Here is an 18,299-nt window from a genome sequence, read left to right on the forward strand (position 1 = left end):
GATCTTAGTTTGATACGACCTTGAAGATCGTTAGCGCTGATTGGTGCATTGGAAATTAAGTGAAAATCATGCATGAGATGCGATGTGCGCCAAACGTTCATCGAGGTAATATCAAAACCAGTTTGAGCCCATAACAGACAGTTGAATTAGAATCGACGTCATAGATTTGGCATTAATTTAATATTAAATTCTAGTTTCTAAATACGGTCCAGTGCACGGTATTTGTCTTTAGGTACACTTTAATGATAACCGCAGACAATAGAACTATCCTTGTGGACTTCATTTTGTAATAGGGTATTGCGGTGAACATTATACTACCTACATATATAAAATATATTAAATACACTGAAGGTTGCTAATTGAATACCAAAGAGGCACAAAATTTCTTGACAAAAAGTTACAATTACAAGTACTGACTTAAAGGGTTTGCTCTAACGTAGCTCAGAACTTTTAATACCTATTATGAATGCCAAATTAGTGCCTGCCATAATTTTTTTAGTGAGCAAATTTTGTGATGCGCTTTGTTTATTTTTTAAATCCATTTTATGGACCGAGATTTACCCAGACTAAACCATTTCTGCGTGTATATGGTGTACTACAGCCAAAACAGCTTGACTGATGATTTCAGTAGCATCATCTTAATGGGGTTGGCAACTGTCAAAAGTTTGCATAGATGGCGTCATCATAGGTTGCCCCTTTCTTTGGGATTGTACTATGAGATTTGACCTTACTACGCTACACACTACCGAAATGCGTATGCTACGATGGTCAGCTGGCGTCACACTCCTAGATAGGATCCGGAATGAGTACATTAGGGGAAGTTTTAGAGTCGCGCCAATAATCGATAAAGCCAAAGAAAAACGCCTCAGATGGTACGGGCACGTCCAAAGACGCGAAGAAGACCACCCGGTAATACTGGCCTTGAACCTGCCTGTAACCCAGCCACGCGGCCATGGAAGACCACCCTCCACTTGGCTGACGACGGTCGAGAAAGACCTCAAAGAAGCTCAAATCGACACCAACGCCGCACGGAATCGTGCTCAGTGGAGAATGCGGACGAGGAGGGCCGACCCCAAGTAAATGGGACTACCAGTCTAGGGGAAAGAAGAAGAAGTACTATGAGATTTGATATAACCCTTTAAACGGGCAGACTAAGATTTTATATGGCAACAATGACCGGGTATAAAAATTATTTTAAACTTCATTTTAATGTGAAGTACAATTTTCCGTATTCAACCTCGCATCATGGTTAAAATATAGAATTAAAAAGTAGGTATTTAAATTGTTAAGGTCCTAAGTACACTCAAAGTATTTACAGCAAGAATTTACCTGGTTAAATCAGTTTATCAGCTAACCACTTGTCAAGTCCCGTTTTGACTGACCGAGTTTAGTTTGCGAGACCCGCAAAATATGTCCAATGCGAGGAGAGTTATCGTAAACTATTTGTCCCCGGCGTTTGTGGTTCGCCTCCCTGTGTAACGCGAGCACCTAATCAGACTAATTCACTTTATCTGTTCTGCTCCGTTGGTCTATATTTTACTTCCAATGGGTTACAAGTCGAACTACGTTTTGTATTTATTAAATAAATTAATAACTTTAGAAGAATTTTGTTTGCCTTAATATGTGAAACCATTTGTCCCTTTTCATCATTGGCCACAGCATCTTAGCAGATGATAGTTGCAGCAATTAAAGAAGGTATTTTGAGTAGGTAGCCTACATCGACTGCGATGACTGAGAGACCAATGGCCGATCGGCATGTCCCTTTTAAACTAACAATCGTGGCATTTCTTTTGTTTACCACATTATTTCGTATATAGGATTTTTTTTAACTAATGAAAAACTTGCATTTCATCTACAAGAACGGCAATACTTTGTTATTTGTTATTTACAATGTATTTTATGAAAAAATTGGGTTATTTCATCATGTGCTTTAGTGGCCTTATGGCCTAGACTTTATGATGATTGTGAATAGTAAATATTTAATAGCGTTCATTTGGATTTGATCTGTAATGTCTCGTAGTTAGTATTTTCCTCGCCGTGCCGTTGGTAAAAGATAGCAAAGAAAAAATTCGCTTTGCTTCGAACTTTGCTTGTTGAAGAGTTAAACAAGAAGTATTTTTTGTACTTTTTTTTACATTTGTTATCTATTGTCCTGATCCTAGCGATTCCAGTTCGTTTCTGTCAGATTATTTACGCACCTTAAAGCGTATCAATCCGACATTGCTTCAATTTCTGTGTTATCCTAATGGAAATCGATACGCTCACAATCTTGTGGAGAGCGTTTATCGACAAGGACGCAATGCAAACACTCGGTACCTACTAGGATAAAGCTTTTCGAAAGTGCTACTGCGTATATACACATTAAGGAACAAACAGCCAACAAATTGAGCAAGGTTTGTTTTGTTTTCGAAATATTTAGCTCCGTGTCATAATGTACAAGTAGAGCAACTTATGAACTTTGGAGCTAAAATAGGTAAACGTATTCGTACTCGACATGCTAATGTCAAATAGACGACACCTTGCTGTCACCTCTATAGACACTGACTTAAGTTTCAAGTTGACATGTACTGGGACCGCGTCGAGCACTAGTACGATTACCTTACTTGATCTTGTTTGAGTATTTCATGGCTGCTAGTGATATCATTCTGATGTCAGTGTACGTTCGAATTCGGCCTGTATGTTACAAGGATCAAACGAAGGCCAATGATAGAAAAGTAATATTGAGATCATTAATTTTAGTCTTAATTAGATACTTACCCACAAAAGCTTAGCATTACTTTTATTTGTTTTATGACAATGCAACAGGCATACCTAGTTCGTAATAGGTACCTTTTAGTTAAAAATCTATTTTTTCCGCTTCTTGCAAAGAAGAGTAAACTCCAATTTACTTAATTAATGATGAAAATGAAGCGTCACGGATACTCTTAATTAGGAAAAAAAACACTGCAACGTGTTTCTATTAAAATTGTACGCTCGTTGGTTGCACAGGTTTTTTTTGCAGCGGTAGTCTAGATATTTTCAAGTAGTTTCAAGTTTCATCAACGTCAAATATACCATAATACCATTACACTTTTGCATCTTCTTCTTCTTCCTCGCGTTATCCCGGCATTTTACCTAGACTCATGGGAGCCTGGGGTCCACTTGGCAACTAATCCCAATAATTGGCGTAGGCACTAGTTTTTACGAAAGCGACTGCCATCTGACTTTCCAACCTAGAGGGGAAACTAGGCCTTGTGGGGATTAGTCCGGTTTCCTCACGATTTTTTCTTTCACCGAAAAGCAACTGGTAAATATCAAATGATATTTTGTACATAAGTTCCTAAAACTCATTGGTAAGTACGAGCTGGTGTTTGAACCTGCGACCTCCGGATTGAAAGTCACACACTCTGACCGCTAGGCCACCAGCGCCTCTATACACTTTTTCATCTTATATCATTGTAATACGGTGGAAAATGTGTAGGTACATGTTATTGATGTTGATCACACATGCAACATGCACAGTAGGTAGAGACAAAACATGCTGAGCACGATACGTGTTGCAAGCTGTCGAGCCAAAGTGTTGTCACATTAAGCAGAAATTTAATGAGAACACGCTAGTGCGACAGCTGAAAACGATGAAACTTTACAGCAATAATTTATCATTTCAGTATTTATGAAGAGTGTAAAGACTAAATTACTTTGCCGAGTATACTTTATTGACAAGACATACATGATAGATAATATTCACATTGATACACCTTAAAAAAACTTATATTAGGCTTTAAAACTAAATTAAAAATAAATTTTAATTAATTAACCTATAAATTAAACAAATTAAACTTAAACTACCTAAAAAGTAACTGCAAATAAAAAATTGGTCCCAAATCTGATATGAATCTGATTATATTATGAGTTTATGTGTAGGTACTACTCATATTTATTCTTCACTTAGAAAAATAGAACTAGGTACAAAGGTAGCAAAAAAATAGACTTTTCTATTTCATCGATAACAATCCGGTAACATACCGTACCAATGAGTAAAAACAAATTGTTGACGGGCAACGCACGAAGGCCCTTTTAATAAAAATAAAAGCTTTGTGATACAAAACTCATTAATGGCTCAACCGATCATGTTCAAAACAATTTTCATGGAAAGTATTTGTTAAGCGGTTGAAAAGTAAGAGAGGGGACGTCACATATTTTTGAACTTCCGACTCTTCCGAGGCGTTTATATTAAAATGTACGCGGAAGACAAAAACTTGAACAAATTCAACGAGTAGGTAGCAAATTCCAAATGCTTTAAGGGTGGCATTGCCACTTTTCATAGAAATGGCAATAACTCGCCATGCCGCAAGTTATCACGAAAAAGTCGAATATTGCTGCAGAACTCCGTCACAAGGGGATTGGTAAATGTCGACGACTTCGCTATTGAAATTTTCTTCGAAGTGAAGAGAAGTCTATAGAAAAGCTCGTATTTCCTCACAATTTCGTCATTTTAAAACAAGGGGAAAGAATTCTCAAAAAGAAAAGAAAATCGTTCCTCCTGAAACTTAAAGGCACAACGATGGGCTGTAAACTAAGCTTTATTGTCACTTTTACCATTAGGAATTTGTTTTCGTGCCAAATTCGATTTTCTTAAATGTAAATAAGTGAGAAGTACCGTAGCTGTGAGAATATAGGTACCTATATACATACTACGTATACTAATCACCAATGATGAAGTATTTTATGGTACCTACCATACCAGGTAATAAAATATTATAATAAAAGAAAGAAAGAAAGAAAATACATTTATTTTATATAATTGTTGTTTTAAGCAGATTGGGTAGTAGAGTATGCAATAGAACTCTCATATCTGGGATAATAAAAACTAGGCTTACCTATGTTAAAACGTGAACATTTTTTCATCTTAATATCAAATTGAATATAAGGGTATTATTTATCTGTCATAGTCTCATAGTATTGAGTTGATGAAATCGGGCGATGCGGATTATTTGCTATTTGAAAAGTATACCTAAGCCTATTGTAATAAAATCACTTTTGTAAGCTTATGAAGTCAAGATGAAAAGCTCTTTTAAGGCAAAACTTTCAAAAGGAAAATAATAACAGAAGGGCTGAATTATATTTGACATAAATTTTTCCCTCGATATTCTCTTATATATTACGAGTAAATTAAATTATGAGTCATACATATGTACATATTTCCTTAAGTAACAAACCTCGTGATATAAATAATAAACATACTCGTAATTATGATTGATATGTCTTGTTATAATGTTCGGTACTTAGGCAAAATCATTTTAGGTATTGAATTTCTTGAAAGAGGAGAAAACCCCTTTTTCTTTTGTCTCCGATACCCGAAGGTTGTCTGGAGGAGATCGCTCTTAAGAGATAAGATAAGACCGCCTGTTGTTATTGTCTTTGTTTATGTTAAATACGTGTATGTGAGATGTGCAATAAAGAGTATTGTATTGTAAACCCCCATTCTGCCATTTGACTAATATTGCACAGTTTATTTGATGTTTCATGTTGGGGATAATAAGATGGTGAATAGTAATCGCTGAGTCTGGAGACGATAATGAGGATGTAAATGGTAGCGAGGTGGGGTGTGGGGCGCCGCGCTGCCCCGGACAACCTGTGGCGTACGTATCTGTTGCGCCGCCCGCCCGAGCGCCCGTGCGCCCGGCGGCATCCTCGGCGCTGCCGCCGCCCGCCGGCTCCGCTGCCCGCAGTTCGTGTCGCCGCGTCTCGCACGTCGCCAGCGAACCAGACGCTCGCGGTATCGCTCCCGCGCGAACAACACGTGTACAGTAACGCCACTTCCTCTAACCCGCCGTCGGTACAATTCTATTCTGATACGCGCAAACTTTCTTGCATAAACATTAATAAATAACTGGCCACGTTGGTGAATTAATTGATTTCTGAAACAATGAAGTTTAATTAATAGGGGATAACTTTCTTCATTTAACAAACTCGCTTAAGATAGGAATTTGTAACAAACGGCATGAGGTTGTTTATTTCCAAAACGAACTCGGTAGATTAATGGGTAAAATTTAATACCTGCAACCTGAGTGAAACCTACTATTTAAACTTATAGTAAATACGCCTAAATAAAGATGTTTGATTTCGTTTTAAAAATCAAAGAGAAAAATAGCTAGATTTTAGCCAAACTACGGCAGCTTAGAATAATGAATTTGTATAATATAGACGTGTATACTCTATGTATGTACATCTATAAATTTCATGTAAGATTTTAGGGAGAAACTGATTTGTCAGCCATCATTTAGTATAAATATTTCTTCAATACGAGGACCTTTCGCACGATCCTAGGAATAGGACTTATATATTACACCGTTGGAGTGGGTCTCTCCCAGCTACATTCAAGAGTCATTGATGTTTTGTTGAAAAGGTGATCATTTTTATCACATACATTTTGCTATGTGTGTAATGTGTATGCTATGTGAGAACTGCGTACAAACCACGTAGAAACAAATACGAGTAATAAGGTGCCTTTAAAGTAAACTTTCGAATAATTTATTATTTTCTTACAATACACATGATTTATTATAACTAAGTGCTTAAACATTAAAAATAGCATAGAACGAAAGTCTAGTAATAAAGAAGACTGACAACATCCACAGCGCCGTCGATGAAATTAAATAATATTCTTACATTTTATTTATGTATCATGTATGAAAACTGCCGCCGTTCTGCTATTTATTAATCAAATATAAAATTGGATTATCTGACCGCAGTTATAGTCACAAAAAAGAAAGAAAGATTTAAAGCGTAAATGAAACTTAGCTTAACTCAAATTTGTTAACTTTAGAAAGGGGTTTATAAATGTTTACAATCTCCGGCGCCGCGCCGTTAAATAATAATATGTCTAAAATGTTATTTAAATGCTTTTATGCGGATGATCGGATTTTACGTTTATAAGTCACGTCGGTGACAGATTTTATACGTAGGTATAGGTAAAACTAAAATGTAAAAATAGTGAAAATGCACGCGAGGAACGCGGTGTTGTTTGGAAGTTGTCTGTCTTTAATATTTACTAGTCTGATACAACTAAATATCTACATATTTCTAAGGTTGGAGATTAGATTAATTAGCTAGACATGTATACATATTTATTGTTAAACTAATACATATAAAAGATGATGACGTGAAGCGGACGAAAACAGTTGTTTGCCGTTGCGGACGCTGCTAATCTTGAGATAGGTAGATAACAATCTCAAAAGAATGATGGTGCCCAAGAGCACAGATGGTTATTGTCATCATAGTAGTCACGTTGTGCTATCTCGTGAATCATAAAAAATACTGATTGTTTCTCAGCCAGTCTTTGTAAAGTAAACGAAAAACTAGCAGGCCAATCCGAACATCAGACTGATATTTGAAATATTTAGCTATCGTGCGTCTCGCCCGCGTCAAAACGTGGTACAGTCAACAACAGAGCTATGAATACAGGCAAAGTGCCAAAAATATGTATACACGACCTTAATGTACAGGCAATAAAGTACTGTATACATATTTTTGACACTTTGCCTGTATTCATAGCTCTGTTGTTGATTGTACAAGCAAAAAGCACAATAAATAAAAAACATGATTCAAATGTCATTCTGTACGGCTACCACCAGTTTTGACATTGACAGATACGCTCGCATCTACGTAAATTACTTTCTATACATCTCGCTTGCACTAATATGCGAGTACGAGCGAGATGCATAGAAAGTAAATTACTTAGACGCGAGCGTATCTGTCAATGTCAAAACTGGTGGTAGTGGATCAGATGTCAGTGTACGTTCGAATCGGCCTGCAATAAATATTGCTAATTCATTAGGGTATTAATGATTACATCATTGTAAACAAAAGTATATTAGCGTGATTCAAATTTGTCTATCCCATATAAGTTCAGTGCTGAATCATAATTGATCCAAGGTTATGCGCAATCGGTGGGGCCTTGAGCGATCGATCTATAGATAATGAAGTGTGATAATTTGATAATCTGGGTAGCCAAATTAGTCGGCAGTTACGAGTACTAAAACGTAAATGGTAAAGTGAAATAGCGTGAATTAGTCTTTGTGACAAAATTAAATAGGTTACTTATTCTTACATATCTCCGATACCTGCAAGACAGTTACTTTAGTTTCCAATTATCATTCAAATTGGATGTGTTGTGTTTTGTTTTTAAAAGTTGTAACTGTGACGATTATATTTTCAAGTTACATTTTTTAGTGTGTTGAATTGAAAGTGATAACGTAGCTGAACATCATCATCATCACTGATCGGAGCCTGCAGTGTCTGGAGGCTACACGCGGGCCCCGATGGCCGGTGCAGCCCGGCCGCGCTAGATCGATCCCGCCTCCGCCCGGCGGGCTTCTCCGTAAGTGCACACCTCCAATGCATGCATATTCAACCGACGAGGGCAAATGAAGCAAAATCTCCGCACGATTCTATACCGGAAACATTCTCGATGGGTACGGCGAGATGATAATATTCAACGTAAATTGCCGCTTGCAATATGAAAATGTTGCATTCTCTTCTATTTCGTGCGTCGTCATAAACACAAAAAAATTTAAACCGCGAGAATTGTATATAAAACTATTGTATGTTTCATGGAGATCTAAACCCCTTCTTGCAGAATCAAAAATAAGAAAAATAATCAAATTGTAAGTATATGTATAGTATAATTATATTTATTACTATTAAAAAAATTATTTGACTTTAAAATATTATTGTAATACTAAATCTAAAGTAAAAAGTCTATTCGCTAATAACGTTTGTTAATTAAGTACCTGGGAGAATAATTGGCTTTAAACTTTATTTCTTACACAAAAAATGACGTATTCTATAAATTAATGACGCCCTTGGGCCTTGTGTTTGGGAACATGAACAGCAGTAACCGCTGCGAAAATTCTTTCACGAAAATACCGCAATCATAAACCGGCATGGCCAGCGGCTAGTATTTATTTACATTACGTTATAGCCACTAGCCGTGGAACTCGAGTTCTTCCCAATTTCATTGGAATTTCTGTCCTAATTATGACAAAATTGTGAAATTCCCGAGAAATGAAAAATTTCAAGAAATGGTAGATGTTTTAAAACTATGACTCGTTCCTTTTAACGTTCAATCGACGATGTAATTGCTTGGAGATTTTTTTAAAGACAGTAAGACAGACTTATAATTGCGCCACGTCCATCACATCCGTTCGTCTGTCGTACAGTCGCCATCAGATATATAGGAGCGGCCAAGGTGCTCAAAAATATCTGAACACGCCTCTTGGTACTTACCGTCTGTATGTCACAGCCATTTTACTAAATAACTATAAGCCGTATGGTAATGCAATTCGAACTGTATTATCACTACTTTAGTCTTTAGAAGCGGCACTCCATTCTTATACCTAAATGTAAAAAAAAACCGTGAGAATATACATTTTCACAGCGTATTTAACGAACATTGATTGATGAAATATGTTTAGCTCTGAAAATCTAATCAATGTCTATGTAAGTACATACACCCGGAAAAGAAGTCTAAGAAATGGAAAACCCTACATGGAATGATAGCTATGATAGGACGGTGAAACTAAGAATCATTTCTAGCTGAATGGAACAGTAGGTACAGTACATATATCAATATAAAAGGTTGCAGGGTCAATAGAAGGATATTATGTTTACGCAAAGGATTCCTCTCCAAAATTATTTATTGAATCGATTGCTTCCCAACTCTTATTCACATATAGCTGTTACATGTAAGCGTTATAATTTATTCAGCATATTATTGCACAAATATGTATATTAATGATTAATCGATTATGTTTTCGGGATAGGTTTAGTGTAAAGCTTCCTTTAGTGTAAATTTGACATTGGCTCTTCAAGCTGGACTGTGAGTGTGGCCTGTCATATGTCGGGCAGACAAAGCGGAGCATTTCCACTCGGGCAAAGGAACACCTACTACCGTATTCGAACTTCAAGATATTCACAAGAGACGACACGTACTAGATCCATTCTAGATACGTTATAGTTTAAATATCAACTAGTTCTCTTTTGCAGCGCAATTCAGGCAACCAATGTCACTTTTACGTTAGATAGAGTAAGATATCTATTATAATATTTTAAACTTTCGCGTTTTGAATACATATTAACTCACATTATAGACGGGTCTGGCACAAATCACTGGATTGAGTTGCATAGACCAAAAGTCGTCTCCACTGAACGCCATTATTATCCTCGAGTTGTGCGAGAAGCAATTGAAATCAAGAAACACCCCAGGAATTTTAATAGGGAGGATGGTTTCAACTTATCGCCAACTTGGGAACCAGTGATACAGAAGCTAAAGCCAAAGGATCTATCTTCGGACGGGTGCGTGGATATTGTGAGTGTTGCGTGTCGGACTATTGACAATAATTAACATTATGTGTGGTGGGTGGTTTGAAAATGTGATGTCTACCCCAAACTTTTCCATACACTTTTCGTCGGGTAGATGCACAAATCTCTGTTTTGACATTTTGCTGGGACAATCAGTGAGCCGCGACCACGACCAGTGAAACCTGTGTCGAAACGTCGGTAAATAAAGGTAATTGAATATAATTCGCGTTAGACCCGTCTATAATGTGAGTTAATAGATATCTATTAGATGTGAATTTTATCTCTAAGTCATATCCTGTGGAAATCGTTCAAGAGTATCTCCAGAATCGCGCTAATGTCAAATTTGACAGGTTAAATCTTAATCATATCGTTATCGTATCTTGGTGATGTCTAAAAGATATCTAATAGATGGATATTTCAAAATCCGAATCGGGCCCATAGCTGATGTCAAGCATCGCCGACTGTGGGTAGTTTTTGCAACAGTGTAGATTTTCCTAAGTGACCCGTCGACCACGAACGCTGTAAAGGGTTCAAAACGTCGCGATGAATTCAATATACGCGATATAATCCGTTTGAATAGTTTTATTTCATGAATTAAGGTGAGGTATGCCCGGGGAAAATTTTCAGATTCTGTCAAATTACCCCATTTCACACACAAGCACGCGTCACGCACACTACCTCACTTTACCGGGACAGGTCAGTGACCCATCCTGTTTTTTTTAAGATGCAAATGAGAGTATTTTGAGTTTCGTCTTAACCACTAGCCTCCTTTGAGGAAGAGAAACTCTAAAAAAGTTCCATTGAAAGAAGGAAGACAAAACAATATATTTTATCTTGCTCTCCTTGTCTGTTCATGTCACATGTGACGTACTTAAATGTAAATTAACTAAATAATCGAATTCATTAGATACTCGAACTAAATAAACCGAATAAATACAGAAGTCGTCAAATGAAAAACGTTATTTAGGTACTACTCTAATCAATAGGGCTTTCGATAAGGCACAAATCAATTCAATGACAATTTCATTAAAATCATATGTGTATTCCGATGATGTTATTATTATATAACTTACCTTAGCTTAGCTTCAGTTTGTATATATTTAGTTATACTACCTAGCTACTAAGAAAAAATTGCATGCTTCTTCAAGTGAAATGTAGGGGAGAGCGGGGACAAAAGTAACTGCGGGTGGAAAGTAACTATTGCTCTGTAGGTTTATCTAATAGACAAAATACCACTCCGCTGCTATTAAGTGATAGACAGTGGTGCCCCCTTCACTCAGTCAGCGCATTCAGTCGAAACGGTCGCCACGTGCTATTAGGTTGTGTGAGAGGACGCAACGTGATTTTTCGAATCTAAAGTACGTTTTTTGACTTTTAGTTATTTGATGTTTATGTTGTATTAAAATTCATACATTTTCTGAATATTTGCATATCCCCTAGAGTGGCATTGTCTGGCTCCCAGTCTCTATGGTGGCGGGGAGCCGGGAGACGGACAGTCATAACAAGCCGTTGAATGGCGGCGCCTCAGATTTAACGGTGGCTTGAGGTTGAGTGGCGCGGCCAATTTAGAAAAATATACGTCTAGTGGCGTGGCCTCCATGGGTGGTCATCGCGAATTTGGCGTGTGTTAGAAATATGACCATTTCTTTAAAAATATGTATGACTGATATTAATTATGTATCATTGAATTCAGCATAAAATGGCTTATTTGATTGTATACCAATGAATTTTTTTTTTTTAGGACACAATTTCAATTTATCAAGGTTCAATTTATTTTCAGAAATTACACAATTTAAAATTGACTTACTTAGTTGCTTATAGTAACTGTCAACGCTCGTAATGCGTTTGTATGCAGTAGGTTGCTGCTCGATAAATTTTTCTAAAGATAATTACGTGGCTAAGCGTAACTTAAAAAAAACTTCTAAATTAATGATTATATACGGATAAATTTTTTTTTTTATGTTGACATTAGAATTTAAATTTATTTTTCTAAAATATTCACACATAAAATGACAAACTAACAAAAATCCTTACATTTTATACTACAAAATTAAAACTAATATTACTTAAAACTACCTAACCCAAAACCCGTTCTATGTTATGCCCGGTCCAAAAGTCCCCATCACACTTGCAGCATTGCCGCGCTGTATGGCGATGGAGATCTGTTGGACCAGCCAAGACCCAGAACGGGGGTCGTTACCCCTCTCCCTCAGCCGCCGACCCAGATCCCTGAACAATTCGCCCGCCTCGCTGCACCAGGGTCCGGCCGTTTCTACAGCAACCGGCACAAAATCGTACGCCCCCTGCAACTCGGAGTACTTGGCGCGCTTACTTTTGGCCGCTATTTCTGCCGCCGAACCTGCCGCCTTAACCGTGTGCCTTAGATGGGACGCAGCAAATGTACTAACACATGTCGCATCCCATAAAAGGCACCGCCCCCTTCGCCAGGGAACCAAGGTGAGCCCGTCGGGTCTCTTCCCGTCCGACCGAGACAAGCCTGGTGGTTCCAGTACGCACGGGATATTGGCCGACACCATTGCCCGCCGTACAATTTCGTTTAAAGAGTGGTGCCTAGGGAACCGACCGGCGCACCTCTGGCAACTTAACCCGTGATGGCCGTTCTCCTCAACCAACACCCCGCAAATACACCGGTGCGCGTCGCACACCTTGCATCCCAACCTCAGGGCCACTGCAATTCTCAGCGAGTCGTTATCCAGCAGTGTGCCCAGGTGCGGAGACGGCAAAGCATGCAACCACGCTCCCGATTCAGGCCTGGATACTGCCATGAGGCGCGCCAGGTCGGCTCCAGAGGCTCCACTCTGCAACTCCGAAAACGCGAGCTTACACAGGATGTCATCCCACGCTCTCTGCGCCACCAAGTTGTCAGGACGTTCATCGGTGGGGCATAAAGTAGCCCACTTTGCCAAGGCCTCAGAAACAAAAGGCACGCACACATCCCCACTCTCGACACCCAGAATACGCGCAACAAGTCCCGCTGAGCCATGCGCCGACGCCAAAAAGGCCACCAAACCGATATCCCGCACCCGCCGAACACCAAGGCCCCCGTACCGAACCGGTAAGGACGCCTGACACCACTGAGCCTCGTTTAAATTGACATTTAGCAGCGACTCCAAAGCAGTCTTGAGAGTTTCGTCCAGGGAAAGCAGATCTTGCTCAAAAAGCCAAGTGGGCGATGTGCGCAAAGTGTACACCATGCGAGGCAACGCAAAACAATTCCGCAACAAAATGAGAGCGACGTGTCCAGCCAGTTGTGCCAAATGCTCGCGTACTCCCGAGAGTGCCTGCCTTTTAAGTTGTAGTACCGAGCTGACACCCTCGGAAAATACGGGAGCACCTAGCAAACTAAAAGAAGATTTGTCAATCAGCCTCATTCCGGGCAGAACTGCCTCTATCTCCGCAAGAGCTTCAGTGGGTATGCCCCCGCAGGTGAAACACTCGCACTTGGATGGATTAATCTCCAGGCCTATCTCTTTTAAAGCTGGTATTAAGGTATTTAAACCCTGAACGACCACATCTGGGCTACCTCCAATTATGCCGTCATCTAAATACCACACATTTAACGGCGTTTTAACCTCACAGATAATTTGATGAATGGCTAGGCAGAAAATGAGGGGTCCCAAGGGGTCTCCCTGTTGAGCACCAACTTGCGAACGAATGACATCACCAGCGTAGAACAGGTTGCTTGGAGAGGCATAGCATTGGTAAATGAAGGGATATAAAGAGGGAGTTTTTTCGAGGACCTCCTTAAGGATTGTGTCTCTTTCCACCGTGTTAAAAGCATTATTTATATCAATCTTGATGATTACATCACCAGATGCATGGCGTTCGACGGCGTAGTGACGAGTGGCATGAATCGCTGCCTCACAGCCTAGCACAGTGCCAAAACCCATCTGCCTGGGGAGCAAATAACCAGACATTGGCTCCCTCACTGCTCGACAGCAAAGTTTAGCCGTGAGGCGACGGAAAATGTTGCCTACAGCAATTGGTCTGATGCCACCGTCCTTCTTGGATAAAGCACAAAGCGATGCCCCATAGAGAAACGGCCTAACCTCCATATTCAACATACCTCTTAATAAAAAATTGCAAAGTTTTGCAAGGGAGTCCAACAAACGGGGACCGTTATCCCCCGCGGAAGGTGAAGTCAGTTCCTTCAGGTGCTGGGGTCTCAAGCCATCGAAACCTGAAGCCGACCCGTTATAGAAGGAGGCAATTTCCGCAGCCACGTCCATTGGCGTTACGGACAAATAAGGGTACGTAATGCCCGGCTCGGGGGGCAAACCTAATAGCCTCGATGGCGGCGGATGTTTATCCTTCAAAACCTGTAGGGTATTATCATTATCAGGAGCTAAAGCAGAGTCCGAGAGAAGTAGGCGAACGGCTCCCCTTAGGTCACCATCATGCACTTTATTTTCAATCACCCGGTAGACCGAAGCCGGCCTGTTCGAGGGCTGGGTGGGTGTAAAGCATAGTTTGACGACATTGATGTTATTTTTGACCTTGGTTGTCAGCGATTGGGGTTCAGTAGCATCCGGCACTCTTAAAGCTGAGTAAGAAAAAGAGAGCAAACTACACCAATCCTCAACACTGTTAGTGCGCAGGCAATCATTTATGACCGAGCACAGCTTACCAGCAGCAAGGCATCTAGCTCCCTTAGGTATGTGTCTTAATACCCGAATCTTGGCCTTTAAACCTGGTATATCCGCAAGGCGAAGTCCCGTCTGAGGCACCTCCCGAGACCCATCGCTGGAAATTCCGGTTGGATTGGGATCAGCACATGACGTATTAGTGCCATGAATTCGGGTCAAATGAATGTTAAGCCCCCTTTGACCCTTGAAGAAACGTACTGGTGAGCAAAACGGACATGGCACAAGGTCAGAGTCGGAGTTCCCCCGAGGTGAAGGCTGGGGAGGGGTAACATGGGTGGCATTTGACATTGAAAATATAAGCAAGGAATGTCTATAAATTAACTATGTCACAATTTGAATAAAATAAATTAAATGTCACAATTTCCAAATCCTAAAAACTATAAAAAGTCACATGTACATCACAAATAAAAACAAGAACAAATTATAAGTCATGAAAAATTAATAATAATATAATAACATTTTCCATACTACAATTGAAATCCCTTTCTACAAAAACTATTCATTACGCACAAAGATTAAAAAAAGAAAACAAAAAAAAATATATGAAATCATTACACAAAACAAACACAAGTTAAATCCCATACAAAAGCCAAACAAAATTGTACTACTAATTGTAATGAATTTCTTCCCAAATTAAAACTTCAGATTCCCAAGACCAGTAGAAAGAAAAAGAAATTAATAATAAAACATTATATGCATACAAAAAAAACCAAACAAAACAAACAACAAATTTCAGAAAGTAAAAACAAAAAGTAAACACAACACTAGTGAGATTTGAACCCGGAACGCTAGGTGCACCTCCACGCAAGGTCGAAGCATGAGCTTTAGGAGGTTAGTGCTCAAACAGAACAAATAATTGGTTTAAGTACGAGTAGCTAAGTGAGAAGGCTGAACTGCCGTATATCGCGACCATCGAATTTCGCAAATTGCGGGGATTTTTCTTTTACACCAATGAAACCGTAGGTAATTAGAGTGACAGAGAGAAATGCCAGCAATTTGCGAACTTCGATTGCCGCGGTTATAGCCCTGTTATCTTGAATTAACAGAGATACGCCTAACAATGAAAAAAAATGTAGGCACTATGCTTAACATAATACTTGAACAAAAAAAAATGGGTAACTAACTATCCTAAGATAGCCAGCCGTGTGTGGACGAATTGAATAAATAGTTGAATGTACTTAAGAACTTCGCTTTGCTCGCTCGTTCAAAAATGTGTGCAGTACTGAACCCTTGGGACGCGAGTTCGACTCACACTTGACCGGTTTTTATTTTGATTTGATATGTCATATTATATTAAATTACAGCCCACTGTGTCTTGTTACTTTTGACCCACAACGTGTTACTTTCTGCACGCCAACGGGGTCATTAGTAACAAAAGACGATTTTTTTAAAACAAAATACTCAATTATAATGTTAGTCAAGACGTTAATGTACAGAACATGCACTGACGTTATATACGAGTATGACTACATTAAACTCATCAAAATAATAATGGTTAACCAGAAACTAAGGTCAAAGTACATAGTGTTACGTTTCTCCCCGCTCTACCCTACGCATCCAAAATTACTGTCCACCTATGTTCATCACTATATTTTTTGCAAATAAATATATCGTTATCTTTATCAATAAATAAAGTCCTGGCAGGGTGGAAATTTCATTTTGGCGGATTCTTTCTCTCTGCATCTGACTGTACCTACAGCTATTACGGCATTTTTTTGGTAAACTTACGGTTATATGTTCAGACTCTGAATCTCTATAGTTAATATTTAAGATATATGGACATATCGGTATCGGCATATTTAAGATATATGGTCCTTGAACTACGTCCAAAGAGAGGTATGGGAATGGGAACTGAGAATGACATCTCGCTTTGTGTGGTAGGGCACAGCACAGCGGATGTCATTCCAGATCTAGAGCAGAGCTCAACCTTACAGAAATCTGCAGCCAAATAACACTAGCACTAGACCCTACTCATAGTGTCCTTCCTGCCGGTGAGTATGGTTGCCAGTTATCAACGAGGGGTGCGGAGTGTTAGACTCGGCAACGCGCATGGAGTTGCAGGCATCCAAAGGCTACGAAGATTGCTTATCATCAGACGGGCCGTATGCTTGTTTGTCATCGACGAGGTATAAAATTAAATATGCACAGAATATCATTGAACGAAAAACTTTGTTTTATTTTATAGTAAATTAGTATAACACTCGATACATAGGCAATCACAAACCAGGCACCGCAGTGGTTTTGGGCTGTAAGCCTCGTAGGCCAGTATGTATAATGTATATCTCGGCCTCACAAGCCGCAAAAACTCGCTGAGGCTAGACCATAGCCGTTTATTTATTCTTGATTTCATGAAGGTTTGCAGAACAGCACGTAACCGCATTATACATCTATCTTAGACGGACCTCACAGCAACAAAATAGGTGTACCACTGCACGATTTTCAAGTAGTACACGAAATATTTACATAATGTTCCGTATTAATAGGTAATATTTGAAGATCAAAAGTTCTCTAGCATAAATACAAGATCACAACATTGTCATCACAGTTCATTGACGTTGACGTACAAAAGTACGTCAAATAGGTATGCAATATTAATACCAGCATAATGAAAATTAATTCCAATCAATAAGTATGAGTCTTCAAACTTTTTTCATTCTAAGCCGGGTTTCAAGGAGCAAATTACTTAAATGATATTGGAATCGTATTGTTTTAAGATAGTTTACTGCGTTTTTCAACCATTATGCCCCAACAAATCAAATCTAAGATGAGACTCGAGCTCCATGTGATGATAATTATTTACCCTGTTTTTTTAAATACTATTTGTCTACTGGTATACTTTTTCGTATATGTATATGACTTAATGTCGAAATAAATGCCAAAATCAACTGTCATTTTAATTAAATTCGCGATACGTGTGCTTTGATCCGAGCCCAGCGGGCATCTGATCAAAGAAGTTGCGTGCACGGAACCGCTGATATCATATTTTCGAACTTATTTAGTGAATGTGAAATTAAAAAAAAAAGTAATCCTGGTAGTCGTTCAAGCATTCAATTGCGCGTACATAGAAGCAGTTTTCATATTTCTATCTTTTGTGCACAAATTGTTACGAATCTTTAAAGTCCGTTTTAGACCTATGTTCGTGATCGTTTTCTATCGAGCAAAAGTCAAAAACTTAGGATTCTAATCACTCCACTCACTAGAAAAAGCCCTCAAGTTTGCTAATTGAATGTATGGCAGCCGTATTGTGATCCAAAAAAGAGCTACGGCTTTTAAAAAACTCCGTTTTCT

General features: G+C 39.0%; 1 long non-coding RNA gene across 1 annotated transcript in view; it reads right to left on the reverse strand.

Annotated features, from left to right (window-relative positions):
* The window catches only part of LOC134665109 (uncharacterized), a 347,418-nt gene extending 329,487 nt beyond the window's left edge, over positions 1–17,931 (reverse strand). The window contains exon 1 of the long non-coding RNA XR_010098338.1: positions 16,978–17,931. This is a non-coding gene — a long non-coding RNA (uncharacterized LOC134665109). The remainder of the gene's footprint in view (positions 1–16,977) is intronic.
* Between the last annotated feature and the right edge of the window lie 368 nt (positions 17,932–18,299).

Source organism: Cydia fagiglandana, chromosome 6 (assembly GCF_963556715.1).
Source record: "Cydia fagiglandana chromosome 6, ilCydFagi1.1, whole genome shotgun sequence".
NCBI lineage: Eukaryota > Metazoa > Arthropoda > Insecta > Lepidoptera > Tortricidae > Cydia > Cydia fagiglandana.